The following is a 21,215-nucleotide window of genomic DNA, read 5'->3' as shown; positions in this document are numbered from 1 at the left end:
CAAATGATTTACTGTGCATATTCTTAGCCCATCTAAAAGACAGATTTCAAAGCAGAAGACAGTCCTAACTGGAGGAAAGCCCCAGGCGAGCTCAGACGAGGTCCAGGAGTTGGGAGCTGTCCCTTCCTGCAGTAGGTAAGATGCTACCTGCCGTGACTGGTCTGTCCATTCTCATAATGGCCTGGGTTCTACCTGCATCTGAAAATCATGACAAGTGTTCAAGGGAGGTCAATGCCGTCCTCACTGTGGTGGTGGGGTTGATCTACCAGTAGGTCTGTGTCTTACTCTAGGGGCTGCTGTTTCACACAAATGAAGATGAGGGTGGTACACGTGATCAGTCTCTTCCTCGAGGCTCTGGACAAAATCCTGCAGAGCACAATGAAAAGTGCCCCATGATTCCATTCTGCTACTGTTCTGTAGGAACCACGGCAACCCTGACTTTCCAGAAATGTTTCCTGAACTACATGGGATGCCCAGTGAGCCATGAGTTGCAGCCAAACTGAGGGTCATGAACAGCTGCAGATGGCCCCATGAACATCAGTAAGTTCTCCTGCCCTCCCTCCTGTGGGCATTTTCATAGCAGCGGAGATATCCTCTGTGTAGTTGTTTCCATCTGGGAGCCCAGCAAGCAGCCCATAGGCAGTTCCCAGTTTTTCCTATGACGAGCTTCAGATTACACAGTAGCAATTCCCAATCCTCACATCTCATGCCTGGGCTGCCCTGAGCTATCACCACAGAGGTCATGGAATCCTCAATCGTATGCCATGTAGTATGTTAGGGGACTGGAAAGTGCTAAAGTAAATGGGACAAATTTTTGGAATTCCCCAAAGTGTGGGGATGCTGAGATTCATGATCACCAAACCTTCCTAGACATTATTGTGGGTGACAATTTCTCCAAAAAAAGTAAAAATGTATCTTTGTTTTAAATATATTTTTAATCAGAGGCTACATATTTACGATAAATATGCCTTCACTGGCATTTGAACTATAAGGAAAACTGTGCTGATGTTCCACAGGATTGGAAGTACCTCAAAGAGTGTAACTGAACCCCATTTTCTGGTGCTTTATACAGAAGCACATGTGAGGTTCCCTATCGTTTACTTCCGCAGTAATGTTACAAACTCACTCACTTTACCTCACACTCCACCAATGATAAAGGTGAAATACAGCCCCCGGCTAACCAATGGCACAGTAGAGATTCAAACTCAGGCCCATCCAATTCCAATTTTATGTTCTTATTTTTATACATAATAAACCCTTTTTTTGGTTAAGGAATACTTGGTTTGATTTAGACCCATCTTCATGGGCACCAAGACAAATACCACACTTTGGCTTCTATTATCCTATTCTTATCGTGTTTGTAGTGGTGTTCAAAGACAAACTCTGCAGTTTTTCTAAAGATTGTGTAACTTTATACTAGTAAACACAAACAGATTATATTTAAGATCCCCAACTTGTTTTCTGAACAATAGTCACCATTTGCCACACTGCCTATCTCAGATGTAAGGAATTCTCCTCTACACACTTGTCGTTAGGATGCTGCCATTACGTTTGCCCAACTTTTCAATCAGTACCCCCGTTTGAGGCTTAGGGAATTGATGCCTGTTGTGAATAGCCACCACCCAGGAAGCGGGGTGCTAAGGCAAGAATACAGGGAAAGCCAAGGGCGCCTACTCTAGGGCCTCCCTGCCCATCAGAACTCTTCCAGGAAATGGGTCAAACAATGGTGAGATCTCACGGCTCCCACCAGCCGCAGGTCATTTCTGAGTAAGCTGACAAGAGCGATGTGGCCAAGGGATCAATTTAAAACATGTGTGTTGACTGACTTCCCCGTGAATCACCAATAGCATAGTGGGGTAAACACAAATGCTCTTGGTAGTGAGCTTGGGGTGAGCCAATGTTTTCAATCTGTCCTTTGAAAGCTCGGAGTGTTAGCTTTGAAAACGGGTGCTCAGAGAGCCGTGAGCTAATGAATTTCCTTGGGGTGAATCAAGCAGCTCTGGTTTGCCCAACCTGTTTCCAATGGCGTTTGTCCTGATCACAGGCAAGCACGCTCTATTTGGGACTAATCATGGAAGGGACCCGCAGCTGAAGAATGAGATGGAAACAGCAGTTCTAGGCCGTGAACACTCCGTCCTGCCAGACACCACAGCTATTTTAAACCCATTTGCCAAGCCTCTTATGAAAACTCCCACACAGGGGTAAAGGAACGCCAATGAAGTTGTCAGCCGAAGGCCAATTTCTCTTCACTTGATAGCTCTGAGTCTTCATGTGGTCTCAGTAAGCAGGCAGCTAGCAGTCAGGAAGGAACAAGATGATTTGACTTTTCATTGTTTAAATCTACTCCCTGGCAGTGAAACAGCTCCCCAAAGCCATTCCCGCTATGTGTGTAAATTCCCTCCAAACGGAGGAAAATTTCTCAATTAGGAAACTTTACCACTAAATCTTCAGAGGTAACAGAATAGCAGGCAGTTACAGCATTCTCCAGAATAGCCACTGCTGGTTCTGCGGAGTTGGCGCCAGCCTCTCCATTTAACTAGAGAACGGTTTAGTCCTGAGCCAAAAGACTGGAGAAACCATCCATGCTGCTGGACCCAAGGTCACCATATCCATGGTGGATATGACACGATGAAGATGTTCCAACAGCAGCAGCTCAGCTTACAGTCGATTCCAGTTCCAACCACCTTCTCTCATCTAAAGAGCTTAAGAAAATATTCTCATATGCCACCACAACGCAGCAGAGGATGAACTTTTGTCTTTTACTTACACTTTTTGTCTCAGATGAGAGCAAGCTGATGTAAACTGGAGATGCTGCAATTTTCCCCAGGAAAGAAAGCTTTGCTATCAGTCACTCACCCAGCAAATTCTTCATTGGAAAGTTCCCTTATCAAGATTGCATGCAATAGACAGAGCTATTTTGAAAGTCAATGTCTCTCTCTTTTTGAAAGCTTCTCTCGCTGTGTGTTTTTAGATGCAGGCTTCAAACTGTCAGAGTTTTGTTGCTGTTGATAAAGCTGTCCTGAGATTGATGCCCAGAGGGTGGTCTGACTGCAAATTATGAGACAAAACTTGAATTAAATTAATTCTCTCGGCAGCTCAGGGAAAGAAGGAAAAGAACAGTTTCCGGGCTCCGCGAACGGATAATCCGTAATTGTCATTGGTCGACAGAAGCCTTGGTCTCCGCTTTAATGACATTTCTTACACACTTAGTATTTGCCAAGATAATATTTCTGGCGACATTTGAATCCAGTGGCCTCCAAGAGACATTGCCAGCAGCGTATTTACTGCTTCTAAATGCTAGCTGGACGTTTGTGTGAATATAGATATCAGAATGGAAAACAATTGGCTTTTCGTTAACAACGTTAAATATTTACACCATAAACCTCTGTTAGCATTCAATCTACTTTAAAAGACAACTTACAGTACAAATGTTCCTATTCCAATTTAGCTATTTCAGATCCTACATAAAATTCTCAACACTTCTCAGTAAATATTGCAGCCACAGAATGATCTCAGGCCCTTTAAACACTTCAACTGTAAGATTAAATGAGTATAGCTTCTTTTGGGGTGTTGAAAGTGCTCTGGAATTAAATAGTGTCACAACTTTATGAATACACTAAAATCCACTGAATGGTACAACTGAAAATGATGAGTTTTATGGTATGTGAAGTATATCTCAATAAAAATAAAATTAACCCTGTAGACCAGTGTGGCCATCAACTAAATCTACCAGCTGTCACATGGGGGCCTTTCAGACATACTTCTGTCTGCAGGGTTTTGTTTCTTTAATGTCCCTCTGGTTGACCTTTAACATTTCTGTCCATTCGAGCAATGAGCCTGGGTTTTTGGAGTTGTGAGTTGTCCTTTGTTAATAGGGTCATGACATAAATTTCTTGGATTGACAGATTTTTATTCAGATGCATCAGAATAGAAAATATAGTGTGTTTCAGTTCTGTATGTACTTATATATATCCTGGGCCATGATGTAAAATGAGTTATTTGCTGTCGTTTAAATTACAAAATTCTGGAATCCTGTGCACTCAGTATCCCATAGAGCTATTTGTATCCAAGAATCGTGTATTGCTGTTGTTATTTCTAGCCATTTCAAGAGAAAGAAGGGTCACATTATTAAGCTTATAATGTCTCAACTGCTTAGAGACTACCATATGTAGGAGATTTTAAAAAATGATATAAATCAAACCTCTCCATCCTCTGGCTAATCCAATGGACCCACTTATTCTTCCTGTTTCTAGAAGAGGCTAATGTAGTTTTTACACAGAGCATGAATTAGAATCTCTGTGAGCAGGAGGAGTCCTCAACTGCATTCACAGGCAGAGGACGTCCATATGGGGGCTGGAAGTGAGGACCATGGAAGGAGCCGTGGGGAGATGAAGAGCCCCAAGGAGACATCTGGAAGAAGGAGGCTGGGGTCCCCACATTGGCAGGGGAGGGTCAGAAGAACAGACTGTGCCTTATCTTCAACTGGACCCCAGGCTGGTGAGTTCTGGGGAAACATGGACTTCTTACATGAGGTGGGCAAGAAGAACACCCAGAAAGGTTGGGTCCTGAGTTCATGTCTGTGGATCATCCGCCAAGTGCTGGCATGGGAGGCTCTCTGATCTCGGCTCCAATGGGAAATACTGGAAATAAACAGAGTGGTGAGTGAGGCTGCCATAAGGCATTTACTGTCAAAGAGGTAGCTTGTGAAAAAGAGAAAAATTATCCCGAAATCTAAAGGCATGGGGATGCCCTCAGATTCAGTGGACCACAAAGATTAGGCCTCCTGAGCACCACTAAACCATCAGAGGCTTCAGATGTGTCGCCCCTGAAGAGCTAGAGTGGTCACCACCTTGAGACACATTCACATATAAGAAGCATGAAAGAACAGAAGTTAGAAAAACCAATGGTATTAATTCATCAATCAAAATATTATCGAAAGAGGGACAAACATGCCCAGCTAGGTTTGGGATTTTTAAAACACCTCAGACTCTTTCTCAAAACTACCATTTTTTTCTTAAAATACTTCTATCTTCAAGTGATGTTTAAGGGAACATTTGAGTCAATTCTCTCAGATTTACTGTGTGAAACATCAGAAATTGGCTTTATAAATGCAGAAGGACACACGATGCGTAGAGTAGGTAAATCTTGATAATCCACAACGAGAGCAGCTCCCCAAGGTCTCAGACTAAACTGATCCGTTATGTGACTGGTTTTGAGCCACTTCAAAGAAGAACAAAGTGCATTGTCTCAGTGTGAATAAACGAGGGTTTTATGAAGATTAAGGAGATCTGGATTCTAGGGTTAGCTTTTGGCTAATGGCATGGTACTTACCCTGGCAGAGTCTCAGATCCCCATCTGGCTGGGGGACATCATCTCCCCACAGGTATTCAAGGAACAGGACACTGGGAGATGGCCTGGAGAAAGGGCTCCCAGGAAGTCCTGCAATGGAGGATGGTAGGGGAAATGCCAACTCAAAATACCAACTTCCCTTCCTTTAACACCCTTGCTTGACCACGAGGCCTATGAAACCTCCAAGGAACTAACGTTCTTCAGAGCATTCTTCAAGTAAAGCCTGAGCTGGAGGATCTCATAGGCTCCTTCTAGTTCTTAGCAAATTTCTTGCACATTTTCTGATGGAACATGTGGATGATGTTTCTTCAAAAGGCGAAAAATAAGGAATTACTGTTCTTTGAATAGATAAGAACTGAAAATCAAATTTATTGTGCCAAGAACGGCTTTCTGGGGAGTAGTTTGCATAAAAAGAAAAAAATTAAACACAAAAATCTGTTTCTACCATAAGAGACGTGACCATCAAGGATGATAACAGACCTTACTTTTGCTAATCTTTCTCTCTTTTCTCTATATTAAATCTGTAGTGATAAAAATGGAGTGTGAGCAAAATTGGGCAAGGAGTATCTTAATTCTGCTGATTTTATTTTCACTGTTTATCACGTGATCTGGGAGCAAATAGTATTTTGAGATCTCAGTAGCCTTAGAAAGTGCCATTTTGCAGGAGAACATTTCTCTAGAAGAAGTACGTAATTTTGTTCATATGAAGAAGCCAGCAATGTCAAGAGTTAGTGAGCAAGCATTAAAAACATGAAAGAATCAGTGTAAGCACTGGGGCCACTCTGAAACACAAGAGGATTTTCCGTATAGCAGGAGGCAGTACTAATAGCGACTCAAAGGTCAGATACAGCTTTTCAAGGATGATTGCATTTTAATTTTGTTTTTCTATCACACCCCTGAGTATCCTAGTCTCTCCATATTGCAAATTAATTGATTCATTAATTAATAATTCAAGAAAATTAAAATTCTCAACGATGACAATACTGTTTCATATTATTACAGAAGATATTTTGAAGACATTTGGCATATTTTGTATTGGAATTCCCATGCCGCTAAATCCTTCTCAAATTCAACTACATCTAAGAGTTCTTCTCTGACAAAAGAACCTCAAAGTCATCTCCCTAACCCCTCAGCTCTGTACTAACTAATATCTGTGATGTAATTATTAGTTATACGTGTTCCATATTTCTTAGAATCTAAGGCACCATCCCAGTTTCAGAGTTAGAGAATAGGAAAGAAGACCGGTAACAGAATCGATGAGCATTGGAATGTGGCCAGCCTTCGACATAAATTCAAATGTCTTGAAGAGCCAGGCATCCTTGGTCTCCCCTGCCCCGTCTCTCTTCTTTCCTCCTCCAGGGTACTTCTCGTTTCCCTAAACCTCCAGGGAACATGCTCTCTTCCTCAGCCGTCAGCCCAATGGCCACTTCTTCAGAAATCCCCACCTGATCCACTGTGGTCACAGTGTGAAGCTGCTGTATCATCGCATACTCCCCCTCCATCTCACCTGTCACCTTACATTTGTTTGGAACACTCTAAAAGATTGTCTTCACTCTAGATGGGTGCCATTATGCTTTTAGTCATGCATTTTCCCACCTCCATGACAATGTGGCATCATCCTGGACCCACCGTCAACCAGATGACCGTGTCGTGGTAGGTAAACCATCTTTCATGTCGCTCATCTATATCTGGGGAAATCCATAGTACGTATCTATTTCATTGGGCTGTGAAATAAAACACTCCCTGCAGCCACTAATGCATGATATGCTTTAACTTATTTTTTCTACTACTAGTAGCAATTGTTTTAATACCATATGCTTATAATCAGTTAATCATTCTGTTTCCAGATAAAGTAGTTTTGATTGAGCCGATGGCATGGGAAAAAATAAGCACAGAAAAAACTAAAACATCAGTATCCCAGTGAAAAGGAAACACATGGATATTTTTACTTGTAAAAGAACAAACTGAAAAGTGAGAACAACTTCTGAAAAGGATTTAAAAAATTGGGAAAGCATTGAATACCATTGAATTGAGTGGCTGCTGCCTCTCACCTCCTGCTGTCCTGTAGCTGCATGAAATATTGTCACCAAAGTCCCTTGAGCACATGTTCCTCTAATCCCATGGCTTTTAAAATGGCTTAATGGGCACACACATCACTAACTTTTAAAATCAGTGAAAAAGGACCCAATCAAACACAGTCTTTGGAAGCCCACAGTCCTGCGTCTCCATGACACTGATGGCTCCATCATGAATTCAGTGTCCCTCACCACAGAGCTGCTGCCCACTGAGTGGGTGGGACCCTGTTCTGATGGCAGCACAGCTCCCACGCACACACACAGACTGCCGTCTGCAGTGGGGTTTTCAGGGTTTGTTTTAAGTGAAGCAATTTGTGAAGGGCAGTCTTTAGAAGGCTCTGCCACCAGTTTTTCACACAGGAGTGATCTTCTTTCGTTTACTCAAAGGCAGCAACATTTTGCCTCTACAAATAGAGATGAGAAGTTGCGTTGTGTTTAATCTGAGCCCTCGAAATTCTCCGTGACTGTTAGAGTTGAAGAATTGACATCCATACAGTAAGTGCTGGCTGTAGTTATGTAGGAACATTTGTCAAATGCCTGGTCATTGAAGTACTTGAAGTGGCCATGACCGAGTCCTTCAGTGGAGGTGTGGGCCACAGATGGAGAGCTAGGATTGTGTGAATTTCCAGGTGGATGTCACAGGAGGTCTGTCTGTACACCAGCGTCCCCATTTTTGTGCTGACAGGATTGAGGCACTCCTGTTTCTGGTTGCAGAACCCATGCATAGGGCAGGATGACTGATGTTCAATAGGCCTGATTTGGAGAGAACATTAACTGCCCAGCTTCAAGAACAGCTCTAGTCCTAATTATTTCTCACAGTTAAAACATGTTTTCTCGTGTTTTATACTATGGCAGTCTTAAATCTTTCTTTCTCATTCCCAGAAATGTCTATTTGAGGTGGCCCGGGGCCCATCTGCAGATGCACAAGAAAGCAGAAGTGGCCAGAGATGGACAAAGCCCTGTGACCCCCACACTGGACCTGGCTGCCGGGAGTGGCGGAGAGGCCAAGCGCCTTTCCTCAAACCCTCCTGCTTCTCTCCGTCCCTCTCCACTTCGGTGATTTCTACCCCTGCTCAAAATTGTGTCTTCGTGTTTTTTGGCACACCTCTTTTGTCTTCCATCCTGGGAGAAGGGTGGCTGCAGTTTCTAATGGACAATGGCTCTGCTGTGCTTCCACCACGTGGACGGCGCAGGCTCTCAGCACCAGGGCTGAATAAGGCATTCCAACACTTCCATCTGTATTTACGCCCATGGAAAAATAAATATTTCCTTTGCCAAGTGTATATTTGTCCGTCCCTTTTGGACACATTTGTGAGGGTTACAGTGATTTTAGAATTAAGATTTCCATTGATTCTAAGACTGAAGCAACGTGCGTGTCTCAAGAACATCCTAGTCCTAGTGTTTCCCTGTTTCTATAGATACAAAGATATAGGACCCAGGCATGCTCACCGACGGTGATGAAATCACATCAAATTTATTTTGCAGCTGATCATATCTGCCATTGTTACAACCTACTGGACATATATTTTCCCACCTGTGTTTATCTAGCACATCATATTTTAGGGGGTCAGCCACTTGGTGCAATGTTTTAAGGGAACTTGGAGACCCTATATATCAGCATCACACTAGCCTCCTCACTAAGGGAATAAAATGCAGGAAATAAATCATCCACTCACTCCTCCAGCCCTGCTTCTGCCTGCGGTAGGAGTGACACGAACAATAGCCAGAAAGCACGGTGGGCTCGGACTCTGTGCTCAATGAAAACGGAAATCACTCACATTAATCTCAGGAGTCCAGTGGTTCAAAAATGCATCAGGTGGCCCATTCTCCCCGGAACCCAAAACCCAACGAGACAGAAAGACTAGAAAGCACCCACATCAGGTGTATAGAGAAACACACAGACCCGAGAGTGCAGTGCCTGGCCAGACCATGGCCAAGAGTGTGGGTCCCAGAGCAGAGACTGTGCGGCCACGGACCCCCGGCTCCCGTCCCCGACTCCAGGTCAGCCACCAGCTCTCCTTCGCCCCGTTTACTTACTTGCAAGGAGGGTAGTCACCGCACAGACGTGGCCTTGTGGTTCTAAGGATGCAACGAACTTGCTTGTGTAATTGTGTGGCATGTGGCAAGTGATTGTTAAGTGTTTGCTGCTGGCTATGGAGGGTCGCAGAGAATTCTTGAAAAGTTAGAAATAAAGAGAACAGTATATGATATAAAGACATATGATAAATCCCTTGTTTATTAATCCTCAAAAAAAAAAAAAAATGGAAGAGGGAAAGAAAGGTCAGGAGTGATGAGGACAGGTTGTGTGCTCCACGCCAGCCGGGGCAGGGTCCTTCCAGCTAGGATGTCACAGGAGCAGGAGATGTTATGGAGAACGTTCCATTGGTCCTACTTGATAGCTCATGTAATTCACTCAAATATCACAAGTCACTTTAAAAATCAGTGTTGCTAAACTTTACAAAAAGACTCCATAAATACACACATAGAAACACAAACAAAAAAGGATTATGTTGAATGATTATGAAACGATTACCAGCGATGTTAACTGAGTTAATGGCTAGATTTTTATAATTAATAAAACATTTATTAGAAGATATTAAATGGAAGAAGAATATAGCAAGTTGTATACATTTCAAAATACAGAAAAGGGTCAATTTCTCAATGAATGAATGCACTATGAACTTTCCAAATGTGATCTCTGAGAGTAAAGTCATGAGAAGAACAGAGAAAACCAGTCTTCGTCTGTGGTGGAAGAATGCACAGAGGAACATCTTGCTTTAAAGAGAGAAGTATAACTCTAAATCTGGGACAGGTCTCTAAGACTCCTCACATTATATCCCATTTTAAGTAACTCAAAAGGGATTCTTCTAGAAACAAAAATGAAAAACACGTAGCAAAGATGGCAAGTGTAGCCCTTCAGAGGAGAGGTATGCCCCACCGGAATATTTTTGGCAGAAAAGACAGACAGAGCACCTTCAAGAAGGGGCTCCTTAAATTCTCTTCTTCTCCATCAGAAAAGCATCCCTCAGAGCAAGCTCCTCTTTTTAGGCAGCCTCCTCATTTCAAAGCCCTGTCAGCTAATTTGCCATGATGCCTGTACGCATTTTTTCACCAGTTTAAAATATGAAATGCTATCTAAAGGTTAAGCATAAGTATCAACAATTTTCTTTTAAGAATGAAGTATTTTAATAACAAACCTATGCAGTTGTCTGTGTGTTTCTAGACCAAAAGAAGTCAGAATGGTTCTCTCCCACGTGGAGTATTTAGACGATTTTCACTCATGACACAGACCAGGCCTATTTGTGTGACCTCAGCTGCAGCGCGTGTCTGAAGAGGACCGTAGTATCCGTTTCTTTTGGCACAGCGCACCAAGCAGCACTGCTGACCCACATTCCACTGGAGTTATTAGTCAAAGTAATAGTTTATTTTTTTCACCAGAAAAATAAACCCTGATGCACTCAGCATGGCAGTTCCCTGAGCTGTACTCGGGCTTTGTTTGACGTAGGGAAAGCTCTTATAGAGAAAAATTATTCAATAATGGATGAGGAGTCTGTGAACACGTCACCCGCACAACATTAATTTGCCGGAATTATATGGCACTGCCACTGAAAGGGACCACCAAGGGTTATCTCGGGGCTGACAAGGGCCAGAGGAGGAAACGCCCGCCGCCCCCGGAGGAGAGCCAGAGGCCCCGGCAGCCTCCCTCTGCGCCCTGCAGCCCCGCAACCACGAGGAGATACACTGCCTTCCCTGGGAGGTGGGGTTGCCTGCTTCAAATAGACGGTATAGCTGACCAGTTTTTTCAGGTTACACTTAAACAGGAGGATATGTACGAGGCAAAAATGTGCTGTTACAGAAGTCCTGCTTGGGGCCGGCCCGGTGGCGCAAGCGGTTGAGTGCGTGCGCTCCGCTGCGGCGGCCCGGGGTTCACTGGTTCGGATCCCGGGCGCGCACCGACGCACTGCTTTGGCGAGCCATGCTGTGGCGGCGACCCATATAAAGTGGAGGAGGATGGGCACGGATGTTAGCCCAGGGCCGTCTTCCTCGGCAAAAAAAAAAAAAAAGAGGAGGATTGGCGGATGTTAGCACAGGGCTGATCTCCTTACAAAAAAAAAAAAAAAAAAAAAGAAGTCCTGCTAGTTCGTAGGATTTATCAATTTACGTTGTACTGTCTATTCTTAAACAAAATGTTCTTAAATCTAGGTCTAATCCTGGAGTCACATAACTATTGTTTTAAATGTAGGCAGTATTTTAGGGTGGTGAGGATTAAACTTTACTGTCTGTAATATTACTCATCTTTTAACATAATCTCGAAAGCTTCAAAATGGCATTTCTTGAAAGAAATACATTTTACGTGAATTTCCTATGAGTGTGATCATGCCATGCCTCTGTCTCTTTCCCCATCTCTGCTCCTCCTCTGTTACTGTCTCCTCAGTTTCTCCTGTAACACATCACATACCCTTTCCTGCTCGAAATTCAGACAATCACCACATTTTCCCAAGGAGGCGGCCCGTACTCAAGCACATTCCCTAGAGCCAGCTCTATTGTTCCCTAGGACGGGAGGGCAGCAATGTAGCCATGAGACCTTGTGGGTGCCACTTAGCCTCCGAACTTGGTCTCATCAGAAAAAGAGACATTGCTGTAGGACCTCTACCTTGCTTTCCTTTTCTAGTATTGAATTCTGGGTCTTCTTCCTCATCCTCCACCAGGCGCTTTGACTGCCTGGGAGCCGAGATGGCAGGACACAGCTGCCCTCACCTAGTGAAGACCTCACCATCCCTTTGAACTTCAGAAGCACAAATGAAACAGACTGAAGAAAGGCATTTGATCCTGCTCCTCTATCTCACAGACCCAAACTGTGAGAAGAAATATGAGGGAGAGAAAAATAGCTACAGAAATCACAGAGTCCCAAGTCTTAATGCAACTTCTTGAAACCAAGGGGCTGTCCCTGTCGGCATCTGCAGACACTTCAGGATGCTCTTGGGCCAGACACAAACTCCAGAACAGGGTGCCAGGGAGAGAGCCATCTTGGCCAGGGCCCCGAGCATCATGGATCACAGACAGGCTGTCTTGATTCTGGGGCAGCCAGCCCCTTAGACCATTTCTATGTGAGATTTAAACAAACAAACAAAAACAGAATGTGCCTATGTTACTTAACTCTTGTTGACTCTCCAAATAATAGATACCATAGTGTTTCAGGTAATATAACCATTTATACCAAAAAAAATCCTCAAGACTATGTATCTTCAAAATTAAAATATACATATATATGAATTAAATCATGGATTAAATTCATTATAAAATATAGTTGTGGATGAGTGTGTGCCAGGATGGGTGAGAGATTTCAAGCCCTTGGGTGAAGTTAGAGTGAAGTTATGATATGTGTTAATTCAATGATATGGAAGCTAAAATTACAGAACTAGAAGAGCTCATGTACTCGCTTGGTTTTGAGAACTAGTGATTATTGCCTCCCTGACACATACTTCATATTACTAATGTGTCTGATTCCAAGTCTACACTCAGGGCCTCTAGAACAGAGACCAAGGGCATGGCCCTATCGGGACTGATTTAGGGTCTCATAAGAGGAAACGGCTGTTCCCTCCTCAGAGCTACTGTGAGAGCTCCTGAGAGCCTGGGCTCCTCCTGATTAACAAGGAGAACCCGGAGAAGCCATCAGCTCTTCCAGCTCCCCTTCACCTAGTCTGAGACCTGGGAGACAAAAGCCTCTCCATCCCAGCGGGGTGTGAGGCTCACCAGGGTGGCCTGTGGGGCCTTTAGCACAAGCTGGCACCCATCTCCCAGCAGTGACACATACACGAGTCCCCTGGGGGAACTGGGGAAGTCCACGTCCCCATTTTTGATCATAAACATAGAGTGCGGAGCTCAGCGGAGACCAGCCCTGCGACCCCCTGAGCTCGTGGGCAGGCACCATGTGGCTACTCACCTTCTTCTATTTTTCCCTTTCCATCAGAGAAGCTGAAGGCTTAAGTGCTTTTGTGTTTAGTCGCTTATAAATAGTCCCTGCTATAACATTTCTAAACACAATGGAAAGTGTTTAGCTTTTCCCAGAGTGACACAGGACTCTGGAATCGCCAGGTCCATGGCTGCCAGCCTGGAGGGGCTGCTTCCCATGCGAGGGCCACAGCGAGTCATCAGTCATTCTTCTGAATGTTTTGTTTCCACTTAGAGCTCTTCTACTCCTGGACTCGGATTTCAGAGCAGGGACCTCGGGCTCCACGTCTCAGGCTGGGGATAATTGTTCAAAGGGGCGATGGCATCAGTGGTGGCTACAATCCCGTTCACAATGCAAAACAAGCCATTTGATGTCCTCCCGCCCTTCCTTAGCATTCCACAGGGCCTCATCCTTCCTGCCTGTCTCCCGGCCCTTTGAGCATGAGGGTGGAAGGCCTAACAAAGGAACCTCGACAAGATTTCGATAAAAAATGACAGAATTACAGGAAAGAAACAGTAATGAAGTTGCACTCTGTGAAGCCTATTTGAAAGTAAAAGAAACAAGCTTTCCTCTCGCTTTATGAAAAATGATTTAAAATATATCCAAAAAGTTGTTTTCTTTGGGTAAATACAGAGCAAATTGCTGTACATAGAAAAGAGTCTGTGTTGGGGAACCTTGTTGGAATCACGTAGCAACATTTCTTCCTTAGATTAAAACTAAGCATCTTTTTTATGTTGTGATAATTGCTGCATTTACTTCATTTAAATAAAGAAAAATATCACACTGTGATGGAATTTAAACTCTGAGGAGACTTTCATCTCAGAACAATTACACGATACTTTAACGTATTATGATGCAATTAGTAGGGCTGGAATATTTCCAGAGCATTGGCTTCGAATATTTTCTGAATAATTTCTTTAAAATGTTTTTTTTCTTATTACACTTTCCTCTTGCTTCTATAATTATTTTCATTATCATTTCCAGTGGCTGTGTTGTCGCCAAGGCTGGGAGTGGGGTTTTACAAATACACGGCCACTTGCTAAGGTAAGCACAGCCACCTTTGTGTCTAAGTCAGTTGGACCCAAGGGAGCAGATGATTTTAACAAGTTTCCCCTAAAGGGACACTTGTAATGCATGGTTTCAAGTCCACATCCCCATTTTTGATCATAAACATAGAGTGCTTAGTAACGAACAAATTATAACACATTAGAAAAAAAGATTTTAATTTCAAAACAAAAATTCACGTGCGTATTTATCTAATGATAGAGGTGCGGGGAATTCCCTGAATACTAACCTTGTGGGTCTGTTAAGGAGATATCTCAGTCTTTAAAACCCTTTGCCTGGAGGAGAGCTCGCCTTTTCTTGCCAGAGTTCGGGTATCTATTGCTAAGAGTGAGTTTCTATATGTGAAGTGGCAGCTGCTAAAATAAATATCACACATATGACCAATTTCCTGAAGAAGAATAGAGCACTGTTTGGACATTTTTGTACTATTTATCATTTTAATATTTGTCCATTCGTTTTAAATCTTCAATGAAGAAGACTAATTTTTTTTACTCTGGAAAAGCAAAAAGATGCCCTCAAATGGCGGAATGGCTGGATTTGGCCCACTTTCTTTCTCTCTTCTTCTCCTATTTCCTCTTTCCAGTGAGAAACATTGCCCATCCAAGAGTCAGGAGACACATTCTACAAAGCTAATAACTTGGCATGCTTGGCCAGGAAGGATTTCAAACCTATCTTAACACAGCCTCCCAGCCTTGCTTTCTGGGACAGTGGGTCCCCGAGCAGCACTCGAGTCTGGGGTCCCAAGGGCGTCATCTTTGGAACAGAATCCCTGTCATGCAGTACATTTTTCACATGTGGATCTTGGATGGGCTGCAAACAAGATCGAACTCAGACGCAGAGCCAGCTGCTGGGGCCCCAAACTGAGAGAAGGAGGTGTATCCACGTTGATGCCAATGTCGTCTCCATCCTCCTGTTCTTCTTGCCTCTCAACTGTCCCCCGTCTTCTTTCTCCCATATCCTCACTCTCCAGTACCCCATCCCTCCACACTCGGTACACACAGACTTCCTTTTCTCTTTCAATTGTTCACTTTGTCTTCTCCTCTACTCCCCTTTCAGCATTTGAGTAGAGACTATGACTGGAAAAAAATACGAGTAGCCAGCCTAAAACCCAAATTAAAGCCAGGTGTTAATCACACACTCCTTCATGAAAAAGTCAATCAATGGTAGAATAATAACTATACCAACTTCCGCACGTTGAGCACCCGGCTTGTGCGGAGTTGTCCATAAGTCAGTTCTAAGTGTCACAAGCAGGATCTGGAATCCAAGACTCCAAGAAGTCTATTAACTCAAACACGATCGTGTAGCTACTAAATAACACCAAGGGAAGAACTGAGGATTTGTCCAGCTTCCAAGCAAGTTGTGCAGTTTTTACTAAAATTGACTCCATAGCAGTGGCATTTTCCACAGTCTTTAAATCCTACAGTCTTTAAGAATAGGTGTCTTTCTCACATTTTCTATTTATGTTCTTGATGTGTATGTAGGCAGATCATGTAGTATTGGAAATTTTGCAAAGTGTTTACTTTCAAATAAAAGGAAATCGTTAATATTTTGTACTATTGCTTTAACTTTAGATCTGAAAAGGTGAAAGAAAGAAGGATTAAGTTATTATGCTTGAAGATATTTTCTCATCCTAAGGATGAAGCAGAGAGGTAGGTCATTGCCAATGGTGGCATAAAGTGGCCCTAAAAAGGCGTGTCCTATAGGGCGATCTTACTGACTCCGCAGCAAGGAAGCTTGGTTGGGCAGTAATTTCCATGGGAATCATTTGATCTAAGTTGTAATTAACTGGAGTCTAGAGAACATGCAAACGAACAAGAATGTCCTTGACCGTCACAAGCTGGCGATGATGTGACTTGCAGCACACAGCCCACGCCCACAGGGCAGTGGTATAGGAGGGAGGATGCGCTAATGAGCGCCAGCAAGGGGAGCAGCCAACACAGAGCAGCAAGGCGGCACCCCCACAGGCGACGACTTTCCATAATGGGAACCGCTGATGGCACGGGGTCGGCCTTCTCATTTGGGTGCCCAGTCTGGAAATGAGACTTCCCCGTGATGTTCACCGCAGGTGCGTTGCTTTACGCAATAGCTCTGGTAGCAAAAAGCTGATGACAAATTTAATATTCATAAATAGGATTTTTTCCAGTTGGGAGACGAGACTACGACAAATTGCTTTCTTCAACTAAGAAATATTTATTTGTTTTAAATCAAAATTTCATATGTTGGCTTTTGCTAAAACAGAGAATTGAGTTTGTTTTTTTTTCCCTTCTCTTTGCCTAAGGAACTAGATGTTGAAAAATGATAATCAGTATAATCAGTATTATCCTATTAGAGATGACAGGACATGGGAAAATGGGTATTAAAGTCTCTTAAGGTTTTAGAAATAGACACTATGAAAATGCAGGCTCTCAGTATTAGTCCCACTTTATAAGAAGGTGATTTAGGCAGACTTGGAGTGTTTAAATTATAAGAACACAATATAAGAAGATCATGCCTCCAAAGACATTTCTAGGCAGGTCCGTGGAAGTCTTGGGAAAATGTACGGAAGGGTGAGGATGTCATGGGGCACAGAACTGACATTGATCCTCATGATCCAGAGAGGGAGGGGTTGTGTCCTGCTCCAGGCTTTCGTGCCGGACATGCCCGAAATCCCCCGTGTGTCCAACATTGAGCAAATTGCGCCACTTCTGAGCCTCAGTTACCTTTTCTGTATCAGACTCTACAAAGACCGATTTTCTAGACAAAGATGGAGCCAGGATTTCAACGGGAGCACATGTTCACAGACACAGAGCCCATGGAACATGCCTCAAGAACATGCAAGCTCCAATGCCCCCCACCTTCTCCTGAATGTTAAAGGGAAGGATGGTTCCCAGCAAAGAGGAGGTAGGGGATGGAACCCCACACACTAAGCAGGGGTTGATGTGGGGGAGAAGGAAGCTGGTCCTGAGGGGAGTGAGTCTCCCAGGAGCTGCGCCATTTTTGTCCCCCTGCCAGGGGGAGGAGGGATCTCCATATGCAGTTCTGAGCACATGCTGGCCTGGCAGGGGAATGTGCTACGGCCTTGGGCCATCATGCACAGTGGATTGGAACCCCTCTTGTAATAGGGATCTTGTAAGCAAGAGTCAAGGTTCTACCCAAATCCTGCATGGCCTCCTAATGGCACTGAGACAGCCAGATGTTAGGGGCTGTTGTTCACCACAATGGAACTGGTCTGACACTTAGAGGCTTAATGTTTATTGTAAAAAAAATAACTTACCAACCTCTTTAAAAAATATAGATAATCGCACAGTGTTTTTCAAACACGCTAGTAGTATCTAAATATAGTTAATTGCAGCACACGAATTAATTACTGTGAAGAAGAGGCTGATGACCTCTATAGAAATGTACTTTCTTTAGTTGAGAAGGCTTAGGGCCCAGGATGAGAATTTCCAAGCTATCCTTTGCAAGTAGGAAAGGACAACTAAGTCACTCCAAGGAGTTCTTGAGAGGGTCCTGTGGGATAGTGGAGTGTGGGAAGGACCATGGATGCCATCCTCTGGATTCTTCCAGGTTATAGCGTGTGATGTTGCTTTCATCTGCAAACCCCTCAGAGCCACCACCTTCTCATAAATCCAGTGTAATCATGCTTATCTTGGCTCTGTCTCAGATTGTTGGGAGCACGTACTAAAACAATGTTAACTCAGTTCAGCCTTTATAGCGCGCCCACCGCGTGCTGTTCTAGGCAGGAAGGACAGAGCGAGGAACAAAGGTGACCAAGTCCAGCTGTGGCGGAGCTCACATTTTGGTGCACAACGCTGACCACAAAGGGTATGGATGGTCAGTGGTGACAGGTACGATTGAAGTGGGAGACAGGAGGGTCCCATTTCAACTCGCTGGGCAGGGATATGTGGCCTCTGAGAAGGCGATGTGTCAGCAGAGACCGGAATGAAAAGTGGGAGCAAGCCCTGCACACATTTGGGGGAAGAACATTTCTGCAAAGACCATTTTCAATTGTTTCACTGCTTTCAATATAACTATGTTGTAGCGGAGGTTTATATATGACTCTGATGATTTATTTAGGCAACTTGTTAGAAGCAGAACTTATGAAACCAAGTGCAAGAATACTTTCCAGACTTTTCATTAACATTGCCAATATCCTCAATTAATTTTTTCTTAATTTGCCTAATCAAGTATCCATGTATAAGAATTCACATTTCCTTATACCTTGAATATAAAAAATATAAATTTCTCCAAACATGAGAGGCAATCCTTGGTATATCCGTTATTTATATGTGCATTTTTTTACCTACTGGTACACTAAATAGTTTACATATATTTCTTAGCTCTTTATATGTCAATATAAATTGAAACATTTGCAGCCTTTGTAGGTTTTTTGATTAGCTTTCTTACTGATTTTATGAGTTTTTATATATTAAGATTTTTAAATTTCATTTGTAATATTTTTTAATTTGCCATGTGCCTTTTAATTTTTATGATATTTTTGAGAAAAAAATGACATTTTTATGATCTTAGACCTCAATATATCCCTTTATGTTTTATTTTTTCACTTTACTATTTAGAACGGCTTTACCACTAATCCATCTGTAATTTCTGCTGCTGTGTTTAGAAAAGTAGATCTATAATTGTTCCTGTTGTTTTTGCTATTTTACAGTCCGTCAGTTTCCCCACACCGTTCGTCAGCTGTTTCTCTGTTCCTCAATCACGTGCCTTCAAATGGTGATGGATCTGAATGCATCAGTCACAGGATTTTTAAACTGAAACCACCGTTATTAAAATCTCCTCATTTTACAAATTGAAGACATTAAGATTTAGAGAATATTAGCCAATTCCTAACCCAAAGCTACAGCCCTCAGGACGGTGTCAAGACAGAGCTCAGTGCTGGTGCTCCGTGGTTCCTCCGGCATGGGCCGTAGCTCTGTCCTTGGAGGTTCCAGCCACCGGATGTGGCTGAGGAGCTGGACCCCTGGGGGTCAAGATACATAAACGAGTCCTTCCAGATTGCCCTCAGGGAGTGCAACTTCACCTCACAGTATCCATTTTCAAAGAGTCAGAAGGATCATTCAGAACTCTTGCCTCTGAAAATAATACTGAGAAATGACCAGTAGGAAGATCTTGACCCATAGCCTGCGTTTAAAGGTTTGAGGTGTTCTCATTGTCTTTGAAACCAAATGTCTCCAACACAAGGAGGGCTTGCTGATCGGACATTTGTTCCAGCATTCAGTCAATTGACAAGGAGAAGGGAAGACACATTTTATTTAAAACTGGCTAAAAAATAAGATTATGGGGCATGTGCTTATTTTGTGATTCTATTTCAACATTTTTATATTCTAACAAAGGTGTTTTCTGAATATGTATTTAAATATATCACAGGAGATGGCCTGTGTTTCCTTGATAATATTGTTTAGCAACTTGCATAAGAGATTATAGTGGACTCTTTCAAATGGTGTGATTCAAATGAATGCTATTTCTTTCTTTGTTGTTACTTAAAAGTTAACTTCTATTGATATTTGTTGTAAAATTAACTTAATTTATGTTAATTCAATATAAAAGAGAAAGTAATTATGAACATCTCATGTCACGCTTCAAAATTTCTTGTATTAAAACTATATTAGCAAGGCAAACCTATTTAAAATAAATTAATATTAATTTATATATAGTATATATACTTTTACATAACATGTTATATCAGTGATATTCAAAATAATATGCAAAGTTAATATAATTTTCATGAAAAAGATACATAATTTTTAAATTAAAAATTTTTATATACAATTAGTAGACAGATGTTAATACAGGAAAAAAAAATCTGTTCTCTTAAAGTGTATGTCTTGGCAATCACTATAAAATCATTTAAAAATATAACCAAGTTTGATGTTTTTTCCGTCATAAAATAAACTCCAAGTGATTACAAATTTTCAAAAATTAAGGTGATTTGAAGTTCTTATTTCAGAAATATTATTTCTGATGCAGTTACTCAAGGAATATCTATATCATGAAGTCTATTTTTGTTTTTTTTTGTGTGTGTGAGGAAGATCAGCCCTGAGCTAACATCTATTGCCAATCCTCCTCCTTTTTTTCCCTTTTTCTCCCCAAAGCCCCAGTGGATAATTGTATGTCATAGTTGCACATCCTTCTGGTTGCTGTATATGGGACACCGCCTCAGCATGGCCAGACAAGCAGTACATCGGTGCGTGCCCGGGATCTAAACCTGGGCCACCAGTAGTGGAGCGTGTGCACTTAACTGCTAAGCCAGGGGGCTGGCCCCCAATTTTATTATTATTTTTTTTTTACAATTACCTTTTTCTTCCTTGAAGCTCTGTGAGTGTCCCATGAGCTCTCTGAGCATCCTCTGCTGGTCCCTCTTCTCAGCTCTTGCTTTTCGCGTCTGGCTTTCTGACTTCCTCTTCACAGAGCCATCCCCAGGAGGCTGTCCCAGCTGCCTTTCTCTCCTCTACACACTCTACTGGTGGTGGTACAGGGTGGGGAGTTCCCTTCATTACCTAGGCGTGCATCTCCCCTGGAGGTTGACTCCAAACCCACCTGGATCTCTCTTGAGGCACCTCCTGGGTACCCAGGCTACACATGTCCCAACTCACTGGCTCATCTCGTGACCCCTTCACATGTCTTCCCATGTCCCCTCTGAGGACATGTGATGTCTTAACCTTGAAGTCAGTATTTTGTGTAGTTTTCACCCCTCCCTGGGGTCACACCTGTGTTCCTGACACAGGACTCAGACTTCCAGTGAGGGGGTGGAGAGGGAGGAGGAAAAGATTCCC

Source organism: Ceratotherium simum, chromosome 18, assembly GCF_057802395.1.
Source record: "Ceratotherium simum simum isolate JZ-2026a chromosome 18, ASM5780239v1, whole genome shotgun sequence".
Lineage (NCBI taxonomy): Eukaryota > Metazoa > Chordata > Mammalia > Perissodactyla > Rhinocerotidae > Ceratotherium > Ceratotherium simum.
This window is presented reverse-complemented; position numbering follows the sequence as displayed.